The sequence below is a fragment of the Pygoscelis adeliae genome, unplaced genomic scaffold (genome assembly GCF_000699105.1).
Source record: "Pygoscelis adeliae isolate BGI_AS28 unplaced genomic scaffold, ASM69910v1 Scaffold266, whole genome shotgun sequence".
In the NCBI taxonomy this organism is placed as follows: domain Eukaryota; kingdom Metazoa; phylum Chordata; class Aves; order Sphenisciformes; family Spheniscidae; genus Pygoscelis; species Pygoscelis adeliae.
The window spans coordinates 143,243-166,793 of record NW_008824987.1 but is presented as its reverse complement, the minus strand read 5'-3'; positions in this window follow the sequence as shown (position 1 = coordinate 166,793).

The window sequence follows — 23,551 nt, the reverse complement described above, 5'->3', positions numbered from 1 at the left end:
AATAATAATAATAATAATAATAATATTAACTCTATCCCAGCCGAAACCAGGACATTCAGAAACACATCTAAGAGTGATACTTATGTCAAAACTCCTGAATCCAGTTATGTTTATTACCTTTTCTTTGTGGTGCATTTCTTCTAATTGTCACAATTTTTCCAATCTCTAGACTTAAGCAGTGAAAATCTCTCACATTCCCTCCTAGACGCTCTCACATGAGTTTTCTTGTTTGCTTTCTTCTCCCTTTCATGTTTTTTGTTTTCCCATGTAGTGTTTGGTACTTGCTCTGCCGCAGCCTATACTCAATGCTTTATTCAATGCATTTTTCTACAGAGCAGCAGCTGGAGATGATTCTTGGTGAAGGGGCTGTGGGTGCCAGTATAGGAGATGTTGCTGGGTTTCAGGATGTGGAGAAGGAAGTTTTTCTTTATTTCTAGCATGCTGGGGGGATTGAGTGGAAGGGATGGAGTTGGGAGGCCATCCTTGTACAAACCGCCAGTCTATTTGACTGGCCATCTGCCATGGCACCCAGAAGAGTGGAAGGGGTATCCCAGATAGATGATATCATACCTTTCCTTCCTCCCATTTCACCAGCCCTCAGCTGCCAGTGAATCTGAGCTCACACCATGTCTCCACTGACCTCCTGGTAACGTAAGGATACCAATAATATATTTTATTCAGAAGCTATCTCAGAGTCAGTTTGTGCCTCGTCGCAAGGGGAGCACCCCGCTGCCTGCCTCATCCTCCAGCCTTCCGTGTCCTCCCTTGGTGCTTTGGCATCAGGCAGCTCCTTCAGCTCTTGGCTTGAATTTTGAAGATGCATGTCTCCAAGGGCCATGGCTGGCACAGCCTCCTCACACAGCTGCTGAAACACCGGCAGCCTTTTCTTGGAGGCAAGGAAGTGCCCCGAACCCTTGGCTTGCTTCTCCAGGTGCATGGGGAAGGTGGAAAAGATGGGGAGGTACTTGGGGAGGCCGGGCCAGCAGTCTGCAGCTGTGCTGGGGTTGTGTTTCACCCTGGGGTGGGAGGAGACAGATCCTTTGTAGACCTTGTGGGTGCCTGCACCGACCGGGGCATGAGATGCAGTGATGTTCTTGCAGCCATCGAGGAAGACGTATTTGATGTCCCTGGAAGTGTGGGAGAGCATGCACTCGGGAGAAGGGGAGAGGCTTCTAGCTGCACACTGGGGAGCTGGTGCCAACATTGTTGCTGGCCTTGCCTAGGGACAAACAACATGGTTAGCAAGGTGATGGAGCTGGTCAGGAATTCTCTAAAAAAAAGCTTTTCCCCCCAGAAAAATCTAAATTTCCCAAATCCTCTCTCCCCCTCCCTTCTCCAAACAGACCAACTGCGACAAAACTTACCTCAAGAACAGTAACACAGCTCCAGCATAGGCTTTCATGTTAGAATCAGAAGTAGATATCCACCAAAATTAAGACTTTGCTGTGTTTGTCATAAAGAAGAGGCTTGAATCTCAAGCTCCAGTTCATAGATGACTACAGTTACCACCAGCCTGGGTGTGGGAGTGTGTTGTTGGAGACAGACAAGTTGTCTCCGTCATTCTTGGAGCTATTCCTCTTTACAGGAATGAATAATTACTGAATGGATTTAGGATCTGAAACTACATCATCGGGGAAAGGCTGACCCTGTGCACTCTCAAGCAGCCTTCCATGTTCTTCCATCATGACCCACTGAATATTTAAGCTCTCTCCCAGGTTTTGTACATCGCTGTGTAAAATGCAGATTCTTTGGGGGGGAAACAAACCCACCGATGAGGCCTACTCTATGCTTTGATACCTGGCAGAAACCTACAGAGTTGACAGAGAGAGAAGGCGACCAACCCAGTTCATGGATAATTCATCTCATGCATAACTCATGCCCACACGTTTCATGGATAATTTAGGATAAGGCCTTACAGGATCAGGATCTCACATGGAGGTGAAGGGTATCTTGTGAACAAAGCTGATGGTGGGAAACTCTAGCTGTGGGACAGAGAGTTTCTGAATGTGGCAACATGCCAATGGCTGAGAGAGCAGAAAATGGCATGGTTCCTTGAATGTTGGTATCTCCCAACCTGGCCAAACTCAAAATATGTTTGGCACAGTCTCCTGTCTCTGAGAATGGCCAAAATCGGGTCAGTCAAAGGAGATGTGAGCGTCCCAACTCCATTGTGTGGAAGCAGGAGGTCTAATATCCTGGGGCTTGTCCACAAATCCAGAAAAAACACCTTTGTCTGCAGTCCAAATGCCCAGCTATAGCAAACAGAGAGATGACGCTGCCAAACAGACTGGACCTTCTCCCAGCAGATTACAACAGCAGCTGGGACGATACCTTAGATGGGGTTCAGGACCAACGCACAAGACGGCAATCACTCAGTGAGATCATTGCGCTGGTAAGACCTGCTCGCAGACCCCGATATGCCTTCTGGCGCCCCAGAGCTGCTCAGGCAGACCAGCATCCTCAGCTACAAAATGGTTTGATTGCAGCTGGTGGAGACTGACCCGGGGCCTCAGTGGTCCTTTCTGTGCCAATGAGCTCACGATTGTTGCCTGGTTTCCATCCATTTTGCTAGAGCATCGGTTGGTATCTCTAATATGAGCAGAATGTAATTAAGCATTTTTATCCCTATTCATCATTGCTACTTTTTCCTTTTTCTTCTCTTCCAAACACAAACCAGAATGGGATGGTTGATATTTTTCCCATGGTGTGAGAGTGCCAGAATTTCATGCAGTGAAGGAAGAAATCTGTCCTCTTACTTAGGCTTGGGCCGTACCATGGTAACATGTTTAAACCACCAATGAGGAAGGCAGACAGCACCCAACTGGAGTCCAGCTCCTTGGATTCGTAGGAGGCTGGATCTTAAAGCTCAACTCGCAGGCATCAAACATTTAAACAGACCAGTCGAAGGCTGAATTATTAAAATCACCCTACATGAAAAGATTCTCTGCAAGAAGATGAGCACTCTCCTTCCCCGGTTCATTGTCTCTGCGGGGTGTCAGAAATACTAAGGCTCATTCTGCCTTTCCCATCCCCCTTGAGAGACTTGGAACAACTGAAGCACTCCCAGCTGCCAAGAAACATTGAATATTTATGAATCCCCTTAATCACAGAGGCAGGGACCATTCCAGCCAGCCTAGTTTGGCATGCTTTTGGCCTTACCTCCTACAGAGGATCAGAACTTGCTCCCAGAAGGTTTTTTCACCACCCTGGAGCCCATCAACAGTCTGTCCGTTTCAGGTGGCAACCCCTACCAGTAACTTCAGGGACCGAGATGCCTCATACCTGCTCCTGCACCTCCTTTTGGGGTAAGAAATACAAATGAAATAATTGCCTCGGGATGTGCCTCCACAGCTTCAACCTTGCAAGCAGAGAAGCAGCAAATCACAGGAAAAGTCTCCTGACTTCCTTACCATTTTCTCACCATTGCTATCCCATTATTGCACTGCATACGGTGTTTGCTTCCACCTCAAAAAGAAATGCGAGCCTAATACAGCCATCAAAGTGAAGCAAGCAGTGATTTTTTTTCTTGCTCGTTCTTCTGTGTTTTCCCTTTCCCCAGCTAACAGTAACAGAGGGAATAGGGAGAATTAATCATGAGAAAAGAGGTTGTTCTTTGGTCAAAATGAAATCCAACTGGGAAGAGCAGGGTTTTCTCTTTTATCTTCTTGTTTGTGTTCCAGCATGCACAGAAATAATTTTTGAAATTCTTCATAAGCATTTGGTATGAAAGGAAAAGTCCTTGGGTTTTTTGATTTGGGTTTTTTTTTTGTATTATTTTTTGTTAAACATGCTTATTACCTTCTTTCAACTAGCTCTGTCACATAATACGTTCAGAGACTCTGGTTTGAGAAAGCTTCTGAAACTGCATGTCTTTGACTGATCAAGGCACTTGTGTAAACTCTTTGTGGGTGCTTGCAGCCTTCGCAGATAAGAGATTTGTCAGGGTAAAAGGCAAGTTATTTCCAGTTGAGTTCACTGGGAAAACATCTGGCTTTTAAACAAATTTCCGGATAGAAAACAGGACGTCAGGCTTGTACTATGGTGGAAGGCTGTAGGAGGGCTTCTGGCTGACCTTTTGAGCAGAAGAGTGTAGTAGGGTTTCATTGCTGCCGGGTAGGCTTTGCAGCAAGGCAAAGCACCATGTATGTCTGTGAGTTATTTCCAGTGCTCACCAGCATGGACACAAACCCAAGATCTTCTAAACCAAAAATGCTGTAAGAAAAGCTACAGTGAGAGTGGTTCTGATCAAGTGACAACCTGGAAAACTCTCAACAAGGAATCTGTGTGCAGGGAAGCTGAGATGGGTCGATGATAGCTGACTTGCATTAGTCAGCTATCTCACTGCTCTCACTCCTGAGGCCATCTGGTTTTATGGAGACTTCTCTGTACTCAGCATTGGCCTCCCTGGACCCAGCAGGAGTGGAAAAGCTGCTCAGATGTTTATTAAAAAATCTAATCTTCTTGGAAGACTCACCAAAATCCTGGGTACTTTTCTGTTTGGTCCTGCCTGCTGATTAACGTGTTCAAAACACTTCTGCACCGGGCTGAATGCCATCCGCCCTGGCTTTGGGAGATTCTGGCAGGGGTTGTGCGTTGCCATTGTGTCGTCCCGTTGTCACGCTGGGCGGAATTCTAGGCTCTGGGTCACAAGGGACCAAGCTGTGACCTCATGCGGCACCGGTGCAAATGCAATGTGCTTTCATCTCTGTTGAGATGTCGTGCACAACCTTTAATCCAGAATGGGAAGGATCTGAGGAACGTATATACCGCATGACTTCCCACCACCTAACTGGAGATGTCACTGTTCCCTGACTAAGACATGGGAGTTGCAGGTCCCTTGGAGAGCACTTGTCTCATCAGATGTTGGAGGACACCTGCGCTGTGGTCAAAGGATGGATGTAGCCCTGCTCACACCAAAGTTGTGACAGCTGCTGTCAGCACATGTCCCGGTTCCCTCTATCACATGGCCAGACATGCAACCATCACCCAAAGGGACACCCGTATTCTACCTGCTCACACATGGCTGTGGGACACTTGCAAATGTGGGATTTGGGGAATTTTCAGGGACTCTCTGGGTTTTTTAGTTCCCCTGAGCAGAGGTTGCTTGTCCTGTTGATAGCTCTCAAGTGAGCAAGGATCTCTATGACGACTTCACATGTTGTGGTAATGCTGCTACCAGGCTGAGTGAAAAAAATCTGGTACCTCATGTCATATCAGAGCTACATAACTCTCCAGGCTTGCTGAAGGTATAGCAGAGCCTGGTACACTTCTGTAGGGCTCAGGCTTCCTGTCCTAAAACATTTTTTGTAGCTGTTAAACAGCTTGCTGCATTAAAACCCATGAATGAATTGAAGTCATTCTTGTAAAGAAATAGGTTGCAGGATTTTTAGCACTCTGGGAATTGGGAGCAACACTGCTTTGTAAATCAGATCTATTAAATACTTAGTAATATCAAAATTTCATGCAGTACTTTTCTTCAAAGAAGTCTGAGGTGGCTCTGTTCATCAAGCAATTTTCCTTTAGACTGACCTGGCCTTTCAGAATCACCTGGGAGGTCATATTTGATCCCAAGTTAATTCCTAATGAGATTTCCTACTTCCCTAAGGCTTTCTACTGATGAATACGAAAAGACAGACCAGAACAGAGCCTTTTATCCAGACATTTCTCAGCTTTGAAGAAGTTTCTGCAATACCAAGCATTGCCAATCACATGTATTTCTCTAACAGGTCAGAACTGAATAGTTCTGGTCCTTGGGAACCATAAGCCTGGATCTGAGGGAGACGGTTTATTCCTGCAGTGGATGATCCCCACTATTGCATGTATTTTATCATAAGAGGAGACTGGAATGGTCCCGCTGAGTTTTGGCTTTGTGCAACGCTTAGAGGGTGGTGACAGCAGACCTCCAGCTGTGGCTAACATGCCCTGGAATACCCAAATAACAGCGTGAAATGTTAACCTTGCAATCAGCACATCCTTGTAATAAATGAGCCAACGATCCTCTGAATGTGAGCACTTCTGGTGGTGCCAGTGGTGTTTGCTGGTATTATCAGTTCGTCCCAGGGTTGCTTAAGGCTGCCTTTAGCTGCAGGTCTCGTGGTACAGCACACAAATCACCCTAGCTCCTGTAAAAAGCAGCTACTGTGGGACAGAGCTTTAGGAAGTATTTAGCAATGCACAACAGAATCATGAAACAGGCAGCCCAGATGCTGGACTGCTGAAGATTCAGTTTCAAAATCTCTCCAAACTGGAAATGGGCTAGTGGAGAGAAACCCTCCCACCTGGAGCTTCTCTCACACACGCCAAGCACAGGGATCCCACACACCTAACCCACCAAAACCCCTGAGCTGACAAACAGAGCCTTCCTTTTGCAGTCACATCATTTCACAAGGTGTTTTTATTCCTCTGCATGCATTCGTCTTCTTTATTCCAGCCATGCATTGATACAACAGGTCATACGTTTGGAAGAGGCTGCCAAAGATAATATACATCCTGTCATAGTAACAAGATCATCAGGAGGAAAACTGAAGAGATAATAAACCAGCAGGAAAGCTGAAGAGTGAGAAACAAAAGAGGAACAGAGAAGAAGTGACGATGTTATCTTTGGTTAACGCTCCTCTGAGTCACCATTAGTTATTTAAGATATTCATCTGCTAGCTCCCAGCCCTGTCAAATTAAGAGATCCAAGGGGTGGTGGTTTTTTTCATTGCCAAACAAGCTGCTCTGGTCCAAAGGGAGAGTAAGCTTCTATGAATGATGGACACATTTTACTGCAGCTCACTTTGGAGGCTAGAAGGAGACGGTTTACCACCACACAGGGCCGTATGGTAGCACATGGGCTTTCTTCTGGATATGAATGTTTCTGTGGTGGTTGGTCCACAGAGGCCATAATGCAAGGACAGTAAGGATAAGGAGGACATTAAGGATAAGGAGGACAGCAGCACCAGCCCATTCCCACAGCTGGAAACCAGATGCTGCATGGACAAGGCATGGGGCTGGGAGCAGGCCGGGACACCTGCCCTTTGGAGAGGGGATGTCAAATGGCAGGAAATAGCCCCAAATCAGCTGCTGCAGTTGTCCAAGGAGAATGAGTGTAGGTCCATCGTAGGGTGACCACAGGCATCGAGGAGAGATGATGCTGTGGGAACTGAGTGGTTGACCAAGATGTTTTCATAGAGAGCATCAAACCTGACCTCCAGACACCTGGAGCAGGCGACACCTCTGAGTCATCATTTCTGCAATCTTGCTTCTGCTTCACTCCCAAAGAAAGATCTCTGAGTCAAGTGGAGCCATCTGTCCTGCTGCCAGGCGAGGCTGCAGTGCACAGGAGCTCGCGTGCACCCACATGTGCCTGTGTGTTTGTGGAAGCGCCTCTTCCCTCTGCCTTTTGCTCCTGTCAATTAACCCAGGATCCAAGAGAGTAGCAAGAACATTAATTTAACATACGGGCTCAAAATAGTCAAGACAGCCTTTCCCTGAGGCCTTTGCAGAGAGAAAGGAGGCACCTGGCAGGGAGAAGTGGTGAAGAGGGAAGAAAAGAAAGGAAACATGAATGGCTGCAGGCTGCTCGGCTTCCCTTGATCTGTGTCTAGGGCAGAGGAGAGGGCAAAAAGGGTGATAAGAGGGATGGAGAGCACAGGCTGGGTGACTTCTGCCCTTGCAGTGGGGCAGCTCTGCAGAGCACATTGGACAGGCCTTGGAGCAGTATCTCCCGCCCGAGCCCCCCCCCGGGAAACCAGAGGCCTGCAAACTGGCGAGGCGTGGGATTAAATAAATTAATGATCTGAGGAAGGTGGATAGGAGTCGTCGTCTTGCTGGTAAAAAAAAAAAACAAACAACAAGAATTGAGGATTTATGGCACGGGTCAAAGGCTCACAGTCCCTTCAGATCCAGGCTGAAAACTCCATGGGGTTCCTCATCCCCGAGCAGCTGCACATTCATTGCCAGCATGAAGGAGCAGGACAAAAATTATTGCAACCAAATAATTAGTAGCACAGTAGCCGGGAGGGCTGCATAGACAGATAATGTTGCAAAACTGTTAAACAGCAGATTTTAGCATTGTCAGGGGTTTCCTGCTAAAGCCAAAAAGAGCAGGGGAAGATCTGAGGCATCAGATGGGGGAACTCTCCATGTAGCCCGGTTGTCAGTGACTGATTTGGGCCCTCTGTAACTCCTTTTGCACACTACGCCTTCTATATAATCTGCTGATGAGACCATTTTGGCATAAATCAATCCTAGCAGAAGCTTGCCTACCCTCTTCTTTAAAACCTCTGATAATGGAGGCTAAAAACCCTCCTGGTCCCCACAGCAGCCTGCGCTGTCATTGCTCTGAGCAGGTTTCCTTGTGCTGACTTGTGCAAATCCCTGTGGACCCCGAGCACAAGATATGCCACCAAATAATGGAGCTGCCAAGTGGCGCCTCTTTCCGGGGTGAAAAAAGAGAAGTGGGAGCTGAACTGTCCCTCCTACAGAGAGGATTTTATTGATGCTAGGAGAGATCCCATTGCTTGTCCCCAGCGTGGGCTTGGCGCGATGCCAGACAGCCGTCCTTGCCCGCTTGGCTGATGGGGTTAACGGGGTCTGCCCGCTTGGCCGCTGATTTGTGCCATGGCCATGTGCACGCCAGAGCTGGCCCGAGCACCCCCAGCCCATTTCACACACGCTATCAAACATCTGCTCGGCCGTAATGACTCTCCATCACTGCCGACTGGGGCTGTATTCGAGGCGGTGACCTCGGGCTGGAAGGCACCGGAGCCCATCGCCAATCTGCCGGACCAGCTGTCGGCTGCGTTAGCAAGCCACCGTGGGCAGAGCGGGGCTGGCCAAAGCCTTCCTCCTGCCGCACACGAGGCTCAAACTGAGGGCTGATGCGCCGGGAGCAGCGCAGGCTCTTGGGGCTGCAAACACCATCAATATGAGCTGACGGCTGCCAGGGGGGTCTTTGGAAAAGGTATTGGAGACCTCTATGCTCTTGCCTAGTAAAGCCCCAACCTTGTGTATGGTGAAGAGAACCAAACATAAAAACTGCAATGATGTCCTCTGCTTTTATTTTATGTGTTTATTTTGTGTGTTTATTTTCAAGGGGATTACCAATAAATTTAATTTCAATATGGTTAATCCCCATATATATTTACTGAGGGCAATTAGCTGGCATTTATATTAAATATACATGATAGAGAGTTGAATATACAGTTTATATAGTATAATTAGATATATATACACATATAAATAGATGCATAACTCTGTCTGCAGTGTGTATTGGTGAGGAAGGACCAGGGTAATGTGCCGTGACAATATTTATCTCATACCATATTTATACCCTGATAGCTAGAGAAGTACAGCGGGGCTCTACAGGAGCGGTTCTGGGAGCAGCCACAAGGAGAGCGGGTGCTGTGAGGCAGACAGACAGACGGGTGCAGTGCCGGGGTGATTCTGAGGGGAACAAAGGGGTTTGGGGACCTGGGGAGGCAGCAGCAAGGGAAGACTGAGCAGAGTAGAGGACCCAGCCCTGAGGGAAGGAGCTGCCCTGGAGCAAAGGGCACAGGAGGTGGTTTGGGTGCATTTCCCCACTTTGCTCACAGTGTTTCTGTGCATTTTGCTGGAGTGGATATATTCTAAGTCCTGTGTGTGAGCAGTGTAGCCAGCACAGCGCAGAGGAAACCTCCTGCCACTAGGCTGGTGCTGGGGCATCGCTTTGCCGCAGCATCAGCCCCGTGCAGCAAGCAGGAGAAGCCGGTTCCCTTCGGCACTGGGACAGGGCTGCCCAAGCCCCAGTCTGGGTCCAGGTGTAGGAGCAGATGTTGGAGGAAAAGCCGATCTCTGAAACGCAGAGGCTGCCAATCTTCCTTGGCTTTTTCTCCAGTATTTTTTCCTGGGGTGAAACTCTTCCTTGTTCCAGCTGGAGTCTCGCTGGTTGGGAGACAGAAGTGGGGAACTGGCTGGATGGTTTCCCATTCCAACCTGGCAGCTGCACTCTGCTTGGAGGGTCCCCAGCCTTCCCAGAGCGGAGAGGGTGAGGGAGACCTCGCACACCACAGTCCTGCAGCACTTGGCTCCTCTGGAAGCACGGGACAGCAGCTGAGAGGGGCAGCTGGGTTAGAGGACTGGGGAGATTTTCCTTTATTTCCCACCCCTCCTTAAGAAGTCCCATGTGGGCTGGAGTCAGCCACCATCTCTAGACCTCATTCCACTGTGAAGAGAAAGGACTTTGGAGATGGTTGGAGACACAGATTTTTATACCCAGAAAAGTCTGTACCCTGTGGAAAACTTCATGCACTTACCCTAGCATTAGGGCCAGGTACAAGCATTTGACGAATGATGTGCCTCATCAAAAAGGCCATCAAGTTATCTGGACATAGCAAAGCCTTGCACTTTGCAAACTTGCAAAGGCATGCAAGATGTTATCACTATCAGTAATAAAAACTAACACTGCCATTTTCCCTGTTCAACCTGTCCAGCAGTCATTCCCACTCCTGCTGGAACTGCACATCTGAGCGATGGGAGCTGCTCATGTGCATGCCTTCACTCCATCGTCCCAACCCCCTGCGAGAGCAAACAGCCTCCCTCTTTCTGCATCCAAAAGCTGTGGACCATCCTCAGGTGCACCATCCCAGAGCTCAGTGCGTGGCTGAGTCAGTACCAAGCCTAAACCCGTGTTTGCTTTAAAAAAAAGTAAATTCATTCTTTGTATGCCTTCCACCTGTTCTTATTTGGCTGGCACCACCCTGTTTTTTAATCACACACAGCTTTCACTCTGGATTGCGCAGGCAGTGTTAAAATCCTGCCTGCAGCTAAATGTGGTGTGAAGCTGTGCTGCCTTTGGAAGACTCTCAATGTCCTCAAGGTCCCTCCTTACCTGTGGGCTTCTCCAGCCTTGGCCCAAAAATAAAGGACCAGCTGAATTCTTGGAGCACACTGCCTCTCGCCTCCCCTTGGCTCTGTCCTGTTCCTCCAGGGCAAAGTAAGCCAGATGACGGCGTAATTAAACCTTCTCCTCACTTAAAGTACTGTTCAGGGAATTTGATTCCCAACCACTATTTATGGCTATTGATTTCTGCACTTCTTATTACTGCGGTAAGTGACCTGTAACCAGAGCGGCAACTGGTGGGTTTATCAATCTCTTTCAGATAATTAGTAACACAGGAATTGGAGAAGGAAATAAAAGGTGCGGTTGAGAAAAGTTTGCTTACCACCCAATGGGGGCTACCAGAGCCAGCAGAAGAGGCAATCCAGACTTGCATTTCATCATGCCAGCCTGGAGGAGCCGGCCTTGGAAGTGGATCCCAGCACCTGGTCATGATTTGGGCAGTGGAGGGGACAGTATCTGTCGTGGACTCTTGTCCCATCAGGAGCAGATGCAAACTCCTGCCTTACAAGTGCCTCCTTGTCTTGGGTGAACCCACCCTCTGATGAAAAGCCCCATGCACGGGAGCCCAGCCCGGGGATGGAAGGGTTGGATGAGTGGAGCAAGCACCAGCATCTCCATGACCATCAGTGGGGCCAAAATGTCATAAAGCCTTTTCGGGCAGAGCCCGTGCCTTATTCTCTGGAGACCAAACCAGCCCTGTTCCCAGTAGCCTCCCGAGAAGAGGGCTTGTTGGTACGCTCAGAGCCAGGGCCAGAGGCATAATTATCTTTTTGGCCTCTTTCCTATTGAAATGTTGCCTGCAATTAACTCCTGCTGGAGGACCCAGACAGAACGTGGCCCTAGTTCAGACCCGGGCGGATCGACCTGCGGAGCAGGACTGGGTGCAGGGGTTGCCTGGGATCAGCTGAGGGGCTGCCAATGAGCAAGTGCCTGGTGTTAGTTACATTGATCTCACACTATTTGTCGTTAAATTGCTGTAAGCAAACTCGGCAATCTGAAGATGATTAAATGAACCAGTCCTGCCAGAATAAACCCAGAGCTTTTATTAGCAAGATGGGAGCAGCAGGTTATCTGCAGGTATGTTTAAAGCCCCTGTGATGCCCCTGTGCCCTTCTGCGCTGGGCACTGCCCCTGATCATTAGAGCTGGGGACAAAGAGATTTCAAGGGTGCAGAGGGTGGCTGGAAATTGAGAGTTAAAAATGAGAATTAAACCCATGTCTCCTCAAGGCTGGGACAGGGCCTTACCCCCAAATAATCGCTTTGCTGCTCCTAGCTGACCTCTTTCCCATGCAAATAGCTTTTCAGTGGAAGGCTAATTCATTCTCACAGCTAAAAATGATCATTGCTGTGAGAAAGTGTTCTGGGCGTGAATCCTTTTTGCAACAAATAGCAGCATTAACAGGTTCATTTTCTCCCAGCAATGCTATCAAAATCTCTTTATGCTGCTTCCAGAGCATACCACAGATGCACTAAACCAAGCCTGCAAAATGGGTGGGAGATGTGATTGCAGTCAGATGTCCCGCCTCAGCCTCAAAACGCAACTCAACCCCGTGTTGAGCAACATCCATGCCTGACAGCTGCAAGAGTCCGTGTTCCCTCCTGAGGCGCCCCGGGAGCATGTCCTAGAGAGGGCTCCATTTCTTGGGAAATGTGCAGGAAATTTCTGCTTGTCCGCAGAGGAACATGCAGGAGAACTGCCTGAGAATGGAGCAGTTTCCCTGCACATCTAAACCATACATCCCACCTCCGTATCCCTAAGCACTGGGTGGAGGCCAGGTGTAAGCCTTTATCTCCTGGAGTTTTCCCAGAAACCGAAAGAATAAGTAGTTAAAACCCTGAAATCATCGGGTGGATCATTGCCAAAACTGGGAAAGAAACATGAGCTGTTGATCCTCTGCTTTATCCATCAAGCAAAGCGCGGCTCAGTGCCACAGTTACAGGTACCGGTGCCGTAACGCAGGCTTGCAGGTGTAGTGCTCCAGCTCAGTTACGGGTCTAGGAGCCATGTTATAGACTGTTACAGACTTGATTTGGGGCAAATTCCAGCTTCTTATTAGACTTCTTGTCCAAAGGGGACTCGGTGACAATACCGAGCGCCAGCCCCAGCTCTTGAGGATGGCATATTAGAGGTTTCTTCTGGCTCTGGAAGAAGTGTGAAGATGCAGATCTGACAGTCAGGTTTTGAAGAAAGAGGAACGACAGGGCTGAGCAGGACTTCACTCAAAGCAGATGCAGCCGCGAGGCTCTAGATTCACAAAGCCCAGGGATGTGCTGAATGCAGCAGCTGGCACTGAGCAAACGCTATCCAAAGGTCATCAGCGATGCTCCCTTTGCAAAAAAAGCCCACACGCCTTCCCCATGACAACCTGTTACATGCTCCAAAGTAAAACAATATTGCTCTTTTTTTATTACTTACTTTGAGACTGAATTGCCTCTCGCATCCAGCGAAGCTGCTTCTTCTACCTCGTAAATCCAAATCGTGACTTTCTGGGGTGATGTGAGTCAATCCTTCCGTGGGCTGAACGGGTCATTTTTATTTACGCTGTAGTGCTCCGCCAACATACGCTGGGGAGAGCTGGCTGAGTTCCTTGGCATTGGTGGGGATGACCAGCAATGGGGAAAATGGAAACACTGGGACCAGATAACCCTCCTCTTGCTCCAGTTTCGTATCACAGTGATGCAAAGCTGGAGTCACATGTCAAGGAAGCAGGAGCTGCAATTCTCCATCCATGGGGAAAAAGAGTAAAAGAAGGTGGAGATCCCATCTCTGGAAAGGGACAGCACTCAGAGATCTTCCAGGGAGCCCTGGAAATGACCATGTTTTGCCACGGCTATGCTTTCCTTCATCCATCTCTTTCCTTCTGCACTGCTTAGGACTCCTTTGCCCTGCTCCGCTCTGAAAGGCACTCAAATAAAAAGTAAATGTCCCCAGGTTGGTCTTGCTAAGTGCTCTATTCACTTGATAAAACAGCTCTGCCCCTATCCTTCCTCCGAGGTGATTGAGATATCGCTGCCCAGCAAGGTCCCAGCGGGGCTGCCTGCCAGCCCCACGGCCAGAAATGTGTGAATCACCTGCTGGGGCCGAGCACACCGGGTGCTCGACAGCGCTGTGCCAAGAGCTGTGCAAGTCCCCAGGCTGCAGCAGGGGCAGGCAGGGGGAGAGCTGAAACTCCCAGGAAATTCAGGATAACTCAGAATGACCACAAAAAGGCAGGATCCGAGCCAGAATTATGGCACAAAGACTTTGAAGGGGAGTTTGATAGAGAAGTCACTCTGTCTTCAACAGCGTCCACCTGGCATGAAAAGCAGCTCCGAGGCAGAGGACAGAAGCTTGAGCACTGACCTGGTGCTGCTGCGTGGGACAGCCAGTGCCCAAAACCATATGGCACTGAGCATGGCCCCTGGGGCTGAGGGGACATTTAATTGCCCCTGATCTTAGGGGAAACTTGACTCCAGAGCATGCCAAGGAAGGGAGTAAACTGGAGACCCAGGTCTTATTCCTGAATAGATCACATGCCCCCTCAACTACCTTGGGCAATCTGCTCACACTCTCTTAGGGGCAAAATAGCTTGAACATTACTGTCCTACTTTGCAGTGATGTTTTGAAGACAAATTTGTTTTTTCCTGGAGAGAGGGACTGGAGGAAAACCTGTTCACCAACCAAACCAGGGTTTAGCCACCCAGTTTGTAAATGGCATGCTAAGGAGCCTAAAACCACCATCTCCTGGGAAAAGCTTGCTTTTTTCCCCTCCTTTTTTTTCCCATGGAGGAAAAACTGTTGAGATAAATTCATGGATATAAAATCAAAAGATCTTTGGTAACCTCTTCGACTATTAAAGTAAAATAACGATAATAATGAGCACTGCAGTTTCACTCAACTCAGAAGATAATAAAAAAAAAAAAAAGAAAAGCCAGGCCAATTTCACTTTGCTTGCCAGCAGATAAGAGCCTGACCCAGATTGGCAGAGCTCAGCTTCCTCTGCAGCTTTGATTTTCTTGGGGGAGGCTTAGTTCTGGCTGTCAGACCCGGAACCCTGAGGTTGCAAACCACAAGCAGAGCTGCCAGTCACTTGCACATCCCGGTGGGCTGGTGGGGTGGAAAGGGTGGAGGGCTTTTGGTCAGGTTTTCGATGGGGAGCACCACACTTTGTTCTCCTGCTTTCGATGCAGCTGCGTTTTTCTGCTAATCTGCCCATCAGGCTCACAATGAGAGCTGCTGGTTTCTGAACACACAATCTGGCAATTTATTCAGGTGACTAAATAAAAGGGAGGGAAAAAAGAAATACCCCGCTCCAAGTTGTGAGCGCTGAGCTCTTGGGAATCGCAGCCCGAGGTATAGAGAAATAGCAAATAAATGCTGTGGAGAGGACAACGTTTGTGCTGTCCCTCCTGCAGACATAATGCCTTTACATTAATTTTATTTAGAAGTAATTTCTGCCAAGCCTTATAGTTTAGTATTACAAAAAGTTCCTTTTGTCACTTTTTTCCCTTTTTTTTTGCACCACTGTGAAATGGCAAGTTAGACGGAGTAGGCTAAAATAATGCTATCATCTGATTGAATAATGAATAAAGATTAATGAATTTTTGCTAACGTAAATGATTACATGGTAATTGCTTTAATAATATAAAATTATTTTCTGCTACAAACTATGATTAATGATTTGAATCGTGTGCCTTGTTTTTTCTAAGTTCAGTGATTAAATAACTAATATAATAGTTTACTCTTAATTTTTCTATAGGCAGTGATTATCAGCTAATTGATTTGGACACAAGGGGTTGAGCAAACCTATGGTTTTATGTATCAAAACTCTTAGTCACTCCTTGACTCCCCAGCAACAAAATTAAAAGGAGCAATAGCTTCTTTTCCACATCATGAACTTGTTCATTAGTTATGTTTTAAGGGCAGTGGGTTGTCGGTGTGATGCATAAGGGTCCTCACAGAGACCAGGGCCATGTGCTGGGAGCAGAGCAGGGATCTGATATTAGGGTGAGATGGAGAAAGACTGAGCAGCGTCCCGTCTCAAAGCCTGGGGGGCAAGGAAGGAAAGAAGGAAAAAGGCATTTTTTCCCCCCATTTTGTGGGGAAACTGTCCCGTTTTGCAGGTGTTTCACGCTCATGAGACCTTCCGGGACAAGGGCACCTCACCACCCCACACCCCAATTTGCACCCCACTTTTGGCAACCATTTTGACACCTCTGAACTATTTGTCTCTTTGGCGACAGAGATAAATAAGCTGTGGCCTCCCACCCTTTGCAGGATGTTAATGAAGCGTTTAATCATTTGGTGTTTCTTTTGCTTTGACTTCTTTTTATTTTAGTTTGCAGGAATCAGAGAAACACTCGAGCGTGGAAAAAGGCGGCTATTGAACGTCTGTATCTGTTATTTGCCCCTGTGATGGGGAATTAATTGCCTTTTGATTAATGAGCCCTTCAGAGCTGTGCCTGAGCTGGGACTGAGGGAAAGGAGGAGAGAGAAGGGGGGAGAAAATCAGCTGCTCTGCTCTAACCTTGATGTTTTCTGGGATGCCAAGAAGGGGTTAAAAAGCCAAAAGCTGGTGGTGCCGTGGGGTGGCGGTGATGGTGGAAAGGGGTGGTGGCGATGGTGGGAAGGCAGAGGGGGAAATTGTAGTCTTGGTGTGTGTCAGAGAGAGAGAGAAATTCAAGCAGCAGTTTAATTTTGTGAGTGCTTTGACGCCCCTTGAATGGAGAAGGGGAAAATGATTTAATTAAAAATATATTTACTTTTAATGCAACCATCAATATTTCCATCCATGCTGATTGTTAAGAGGGTTTGTGTGTTTGCATGTTTAAACACTTCCAGGCTCTGCTTCTCACTTACTCCTTCTCCATCAGCAGCCACTCGTGCACACTCACCAGGGTGCCCATGCGCGCTCACCTGCGCCCCTGAGCACACTCATCCAGCCCCCCGTGCCTTCCCAGGTTTGGGGCTTGGGTAGTTTTTGGCAATTCCCCAAAAGGGGAGTATTAGCAGTCTCCCACCCTCCAGATCTAGCTCTGACAGCTCTGGATTTCAGGCCCCCCGTGTGCTTTCCCCTGTGATCAGTACGTTTTGCTGTGCACGACCTTTCTGGGTTTCTTTTGGAGGTACCAGCCAACCCCAGGGCCCCCAGTGCACCCCAAACTCCAGCCCCGCTGCACTCATGGGTTGGGGTGTCTGCAGCAGAAGGGGGCTGCGGGGCTGCCTGGGTCCTCTGACCTGCCAAGTGAAGGTGCTTCAGGTGCAGAAGCCGGGCAAGCAGGTAGGCACGAGCATCCCCTAAATACGGGAGCTGGGAGCTGCCCCTGCTGCTATTTCCTAGATAATTTAGTCAGTTGAAAATGGCAGGATTCAGGGATTTTGGCAACAAAATGCAAAGAGTTGTACAGTAAAGCTCCAGCAGCCCTTCTGATTTGTATTCCTTCCCAGCATCAAAACGCTTCCCAGTTACCCATTTGCCTTTCTTGTTCCTACACTACACGGACGGATTTAAAGGATTTCTCCACAATAGCCTTTAAATCTCCTTGCCGGGTGCTGCTGAATGGCGGCACAGTTTGATGCAGCTCTGCTGTCTGGGTCCTCCCCGCATTGCTTTGCAGCTGACCGCACGAGGACAGGGGCTTTGTGTGAAATACAGCTGGAGGAAGGTGCGTTTGGGAAACAGAAAGTTTGGCTTTTGAGTGAAACAAATAGCCTTTGTCAGTTTGACCTTGAAGCTCAGCCACCACGCCACCAGAAATGGCAATGCTTGCTTGGTTATCATCTTTCTTTCTCTCTCCAAAGAAGCCCTTGTCTCCCAAGACTGGCAGCATCATTCCTTATTTCTAAGGCTTGGACTGTATTGGTTTGGTTGGTCTTATTTTGTTGTTTATTTGGTTTTTTTTTAATACTTGCAAAGCCACCAGGAACAAGCCCTACTTTCCACAAGGCTGAGTAGGTTGGTCTGACAATTTTCAGCCCCGTCTTTCCTTTTTCACGGTTGTCACAGCCAGAGATGAGGCTCTGGGTGGAGTTTGCCAGGGGTAAGATCATTTTAGGTCCAAGCTATGGCACGAGGTCCTGCAGGACCCATGCAGGTGATGCTGGCGGGCTCCAAGCTCCCATCCCCACCGGTGCCTCAGAGCTGAAGGCAAAGCAGCAGCTCTGCCTCTCTTTATTGATGCAGCTCACGGCTTCATTTCCGCTCTCATATTTCAAGTGGAAAATTTGGTGAAAACAAAAAATTAGCAGGACATTCTTAGTAGAGTAGCAACAAGCAGTACAATCTATTAGCAACAGCCTTTTTTGTGCACGCACAGTTATTGCTCGGCGTATGTTTACAGCAGAGTTGCTAAAGGATAGAGCCGTCACTGAGATCTGAGAGACTATGAATCTTCCTTCTCCTGGCAGGTTTCTGGTCGCAGCCCGTCGGAGTACCCCATCACTCCACGTCTCCCCGAAGGAGAAGGCTGCACTGGAGCCTGTATCCTCCAGTGAGACGCAAATGCAATTTGCTGATTTTTCTGAAAATGGTGTTGAAACGATATTAATCCCTGGCTCCACATGAAAGATCAAAAGAGCCAGAGAGGCAGTGTTGGGCACGGAATGGAAATCATGCTCTGCAGAAAGAAGAGAGAGGATTGGAAACTTCCTGGAGGAAATACCTGTGTATTTAAACTAAACCCAGTGGCAGCCAAAGTTGCCTTTGCTGGACCCAATCCATTGAACAGAAGCGAGGGCAGAAGGCCCCAGAGAGCTTCTATTTTTCACTCCCCTGTCCAGAGAAGGCTCTTTCTGAGCCATTTCTAAGATGACGCTGCAGTCAACCCTTTGCCTTTTATTGCCACAGTCTGTTCCACTTCTCGTCAAACACAGTCCTGGATCTTTTTCTGCCGAGCGGCTGCCCAGCCCATTGTAGCCCATCTGGTGTTTGTGTGAGCAACTTGCCATTGAGCTGCACGCTGGTCCTCCCTGAATTTCATCAGCTTTATAGGATATCTCAGGCCCTTTCTCCAATTTCCCGTCACTGGGTCTCAAGTCTGGTCTGAAATTGGTTTCGTGTCCTCCAAAGTGCCAGTAGCCTTTTCTGGGGTGAGCCCTCTGCAGATCTAATAAACATCTTCCCTCTTCCATCATCCCCGAGGTTAATTGAAATATCGAATCATACCAGATCAAGAGAGACCCCTGTTAGACACATCCCTCCTTTCTGACAGGGAACCATTGATAATCCCCCTCTAGGTACAGCCAAACTGCAATATAGAGCCGTTTCCCAACGTGCTGATGAGAATGTCATGGGAGACAGCTTGAAAAGCCTTCCTGAAGTAAAGATAGATGACATCTCCTGCATCTTCCCCCAGCACCAGCCCTGCCACCCTGTCATGGGAGGAAATTAGATTGGTTTGACCCGATTTGGTCTTTACAAATTCATGTTGGCTGTTATTCATTTTCCTGTGTTCTTCCAGGTGCTCACGTAGGCTTTGTTTGCTCTCAGTATGCCTCCGAAAATTAGAGGTAAACTCATTCGCCTCCCTCCCCTTTCGAAAAGGCAGGTGTTGCATCTGCCCTTTTCTACATTTTTGCATCGTCATCTTCTCAAATATTGCCGTGTTGGCTCCAAAATCGCGTTCGGTGGTTCTTGATGAGCCTGGGGATGGAGCTGGTATGGTGCAGCTGATTCAAAAACGCCTGCCTTAGCTAAGTATGCTCGAAACTTTTCTGTCCCTTCTTAGCCTGGTATCTTACTCCTCAGTGTTAATTGTGTCAGACACCAACTCACAGTTGATCTGTTTAGTAAAGACTAAACTGAAAGAGGCTTTAGCCTTCTCAGCATTGTCTGTCGATAGCTTTCCCTCTTCAGCTACTCTGTCATTTTCAAATGGGATTTTTTTTTTTAAATTCAGAGTGACTTTTTCTGCTGTTTTAAAATGTAAATCAATTTCTTCTAAAAAATAGAAGCATTTTAATAACAAGAATGCAAAGGTTGAAAAATAATGCTTTGAAATAGCTGAAGCAAAATGTTTCTTGCTACTTGAGATCAATTCTCTTTGGAATAACTCTTAACAGTTGGGCCAGAAATTGGGTTTTTTGGTCCCCATTTAAGAAAGGGAAAAGATTCAAACCCCAGTTTCGTATAATGTTGTTTCTCAGTAATCAGAAACACCATACTCGCCCTGCCATGCGTTGGCTCAACCAGAGCATTCAGTACCGCTGCAGCTATTTCCCTGTAAGATTTCTCTGGGCCAGAAAACTCTGGATTCTCACGCAACTCCATCTGTATCGATAGCAATCGGTGCCACCAGCCTGAATCCGCAACAGGGAAAATTGGACACGTATTGAGCAGAAATGTGTCTTGTCCCACGCACAGCATCTGAAAGCTAGTTTTAAATGCAAATAGGATGGGGAAGACTATGGAAATTCAATAGCGAATGTTCTTTAAGTTTCTTTCCATACAGCACGGATCATTAGGTAGAGCTCTAGCTGCCCAGAGAAGTCTGGCATGAAACAGAAATATGAAATCAGACCTTTCTGCTTTGCTCAAGTCAAAGTCAGTGCCATCACATGCGATGCTGTGTGAACTTACTCACCTGTTTCAGCTCCATCTTAGAAAAGGGTGATATTTCTTATCCCCTGATCCCATCAGAAGATCATTCTAGGAGCCCGCCACTCTGGTTAAAATCTTCTCCTTACTTCCAGTGTGAATTGATTTGTGGCGTAGCTCCTCTTATGCAAACATTGTCCTTTAACTTAAGTAGCTCTTCTTTCCTTGTGTCTGGGTGATGGATTGAGCGAGAGCATGTTTGCCATTTCAGCTGTCTCCCACAACAGCTGCTGCTTCAAGTGAGAGAAGGATGGCAGTTTTCTATATAAAAAGTTTTCTCTAAAAAGTGATTGTTTCCAAAAAGCAACAATCAACTTTCTAAAATCAACACTTAAGTGCTTTTAGTGGATTGGAGATTTTCATTGGAGAACTGAGTCAGGGGGTTCAGTGCAAAGAAAATGGTAACTTTTCTTCCAGAAGTCAAAGTTTCCTTTTTTTTCCCTTGAGTTTTGGCTGAAAAGCCTTCTGAAATAGAAAAAAAAAAATTGTTTCATAGGAGAAATCTCCAGGCTGTGCAGCCTAGCTGGGATATAAAACACTGACTCACAGTCTCGGGGTCAATTCCTGCATCTACCACTGGTTTCCGATGGATGACTTTGAGCAAGTCCTTTGTCCCCTGCCTACATTTGCCCATCTGTAAAGCAGGAAAAGGGAATTCACCCAGTTTGGGAGAAAGGGGCTAAAAGAGACCGCAGGGTTGTTTGAACAGCCATCAGAAAGCCAAAGAGGTGGGAACAACAGCCACAAGAAATCCTGTGCAGAGGAGAGGGACAAAGATGGGGTAGAAAAGCCCCAGGGCTGTTCAGGGCAGGGGGTGGGAAGTTGCAGGGACCACTGAGCGGGGAACCTGGTTGTCCTGTCCCACCATTTTGCTGGACTGAAATTTCACTGCAATGGTTGTCGTTGGGACAGGTGAACGTGGAGCATTGCACTGGCAAACACAGCCGCGGGGGCTGATGTTCACAACTCTTTGGCCACCACTGTTCCCCCCGCAGCTCTGCTTTACACACAGAAAGGGCACAGCACCATTTCAGAGGTGACCGATACCCCGCTGCTGCATCATGCTGATGTGCCAGAGAGGGGGAAGAGCAGGGGAAGGACGTGCTTTGCCTCAACAACTGCTGTATAGCCATTTCCCAAGAGCATCGAGAGAGCAAAGTCTGTTGTGGAGGGTACTTAAATCACTAATTAAAGCTGTTACCCTCTGGATGACACTAGTACGGCCTCTTCTGAGCCTGCTTGGAGGCTTGGGGGTGGAAGAGATGGATCATCATCTTGTTTTTCTGTCTTGCACCTTTCCCTTTGCCTTTTTTCCATTGTCCATGCTGCCTGGGATTCGCTCCTTTATCCTTACACACATCTCACCTAACTCCCATGGTTTAAAATTAGTATAATATTGATTGTAAGGGTTTGGAGGGATTGCAGGTCATTTGCATTCTCCCGTCCCTCTTCATTTCTTCACCCAAGCCTGTCTGGGTGAAGTTTGGCAGCTGAAGAGAAGGAGGTCTGGTTGCTATAGCTACCAGTGCTGCCTTCCTCCTGGCAAGGAGGAGGACACCGCAGGACTTCAGAGCAAAACCATTTTGCACAAACTTCTGCCTTTGAAAGTCAGCCAGGGGCCCCGCAGCACCCGTGGGTCACCCTTCTCCTTGGCCCTCCCCTCCGGTGGCAGCGCGATGCTGGGGAAGAGGAACCACCGCCTGCTCCCCGTGGGCAAGGAGGACTTGGCTGCAAAGCTCCTGGAGGACGTATGTACCATGCTGGAGAAGGACACGAGGGATAGTTCATAGGTACCTGGAGCCCTTCGGGACCCTGCAGGGTATTGCAGTCACCTTCCTGGGGCTGGCAGGTACGACCCAGCTCTCTGGGGTGGCCAGGGATGCCAGGGGAGTTGTGCAACATCTCAGATGGCATTAAACACCCAAGTGTGGGGGGCTGATCCCTTTTTTTTGGCTTTTCCTGCTGCATCCCCCAAATCAGTGCAAAGGACTGAGCACTGCACTAACCCCCCTGCACCCCAAAACCTGGGGTTTCATCTCCCTTTACACTATGGAGGGTACGGGGCATGTGAGGAGGAATAGACTCAGTAGGTCTTGTATAACACGGACTCCCTTTGTTTCCAGGTTACTCCGGATTGTCTGTAATTATGTCTAGGGATGCATGCCATGATAATTGTTGATTATTTGCAGCTCCTGTGGGACTGCTTCCTTGTGAAAGAAAGGCAAAGAGCCTGCACGTAGCATAGACGAGAAATTCAGATCAGCAGCTTATTTCTGGAACAGGCTCAAGAACTGAATAAATATGTGAATAAATTAAATAAATAAAAGGTGTGGGGGAACAAGCGAGATGGCCTTGCCGTGTCAAGATAACTGTACCTTGTCCTCCTGCTCTGCAAACTCTGTTGAGCAGATTTATTAGTTTTAATTAACAGGAGGGGGAAAAAAAGGAGCTGGGAATACATCCAAATTCCAACTCACAAAATCACTGCTCCTTCCTCAAGATTGAGAGAGAAAGAGGGTGAATGACCAGAATAATAATCAGAAAAGAAATCTGGGTGCCAAGAAAGCCATTTCTCCGCCCAGCCTTTGCACTGGCTCCTAGGATGAGGAGGAACTTGTTCAAAGCTGAATGGGAAGTCCCAGCAGGGTCAGAGTTTAGGGCTGGAGCCTGTATAAAGTTTGGAGTGGGGCAGATGAAACCTCCTATCAAAACTTCTCCTTCAGTAGAAAACTGGATCTGGGTTTAAGCTTATATCTGTGTGTAAAGTACTGTTTCTCACAGAAAATGTGATTTTTTTCATTTTAAGTCCTCCTCTCCAAGAATGAGTGGTTTGGGGTCAGCCAGTTGCTGACGTAGCCTCAGTGGGCAGGATAATGTCCCCGGGCAGTGACACTGTGCACAGGCACCCCTCCTCTGGACCAGGCTCCTTCAACAAGTGCCAACGCCCAGGGCATGACAAGGGGACACCATAGTGATGTAGTGACGTTCTGTGGCATTTCAGAACACCGATATGTCCCTCTTTCCATTCTCCAGCCCTGGTTTGCAGGCAAACCCAAGAGCTTGGGAAGGTTTGGGAGGCTGTTATGGAGGCCCAGCCTAGCTGAGGGCTCC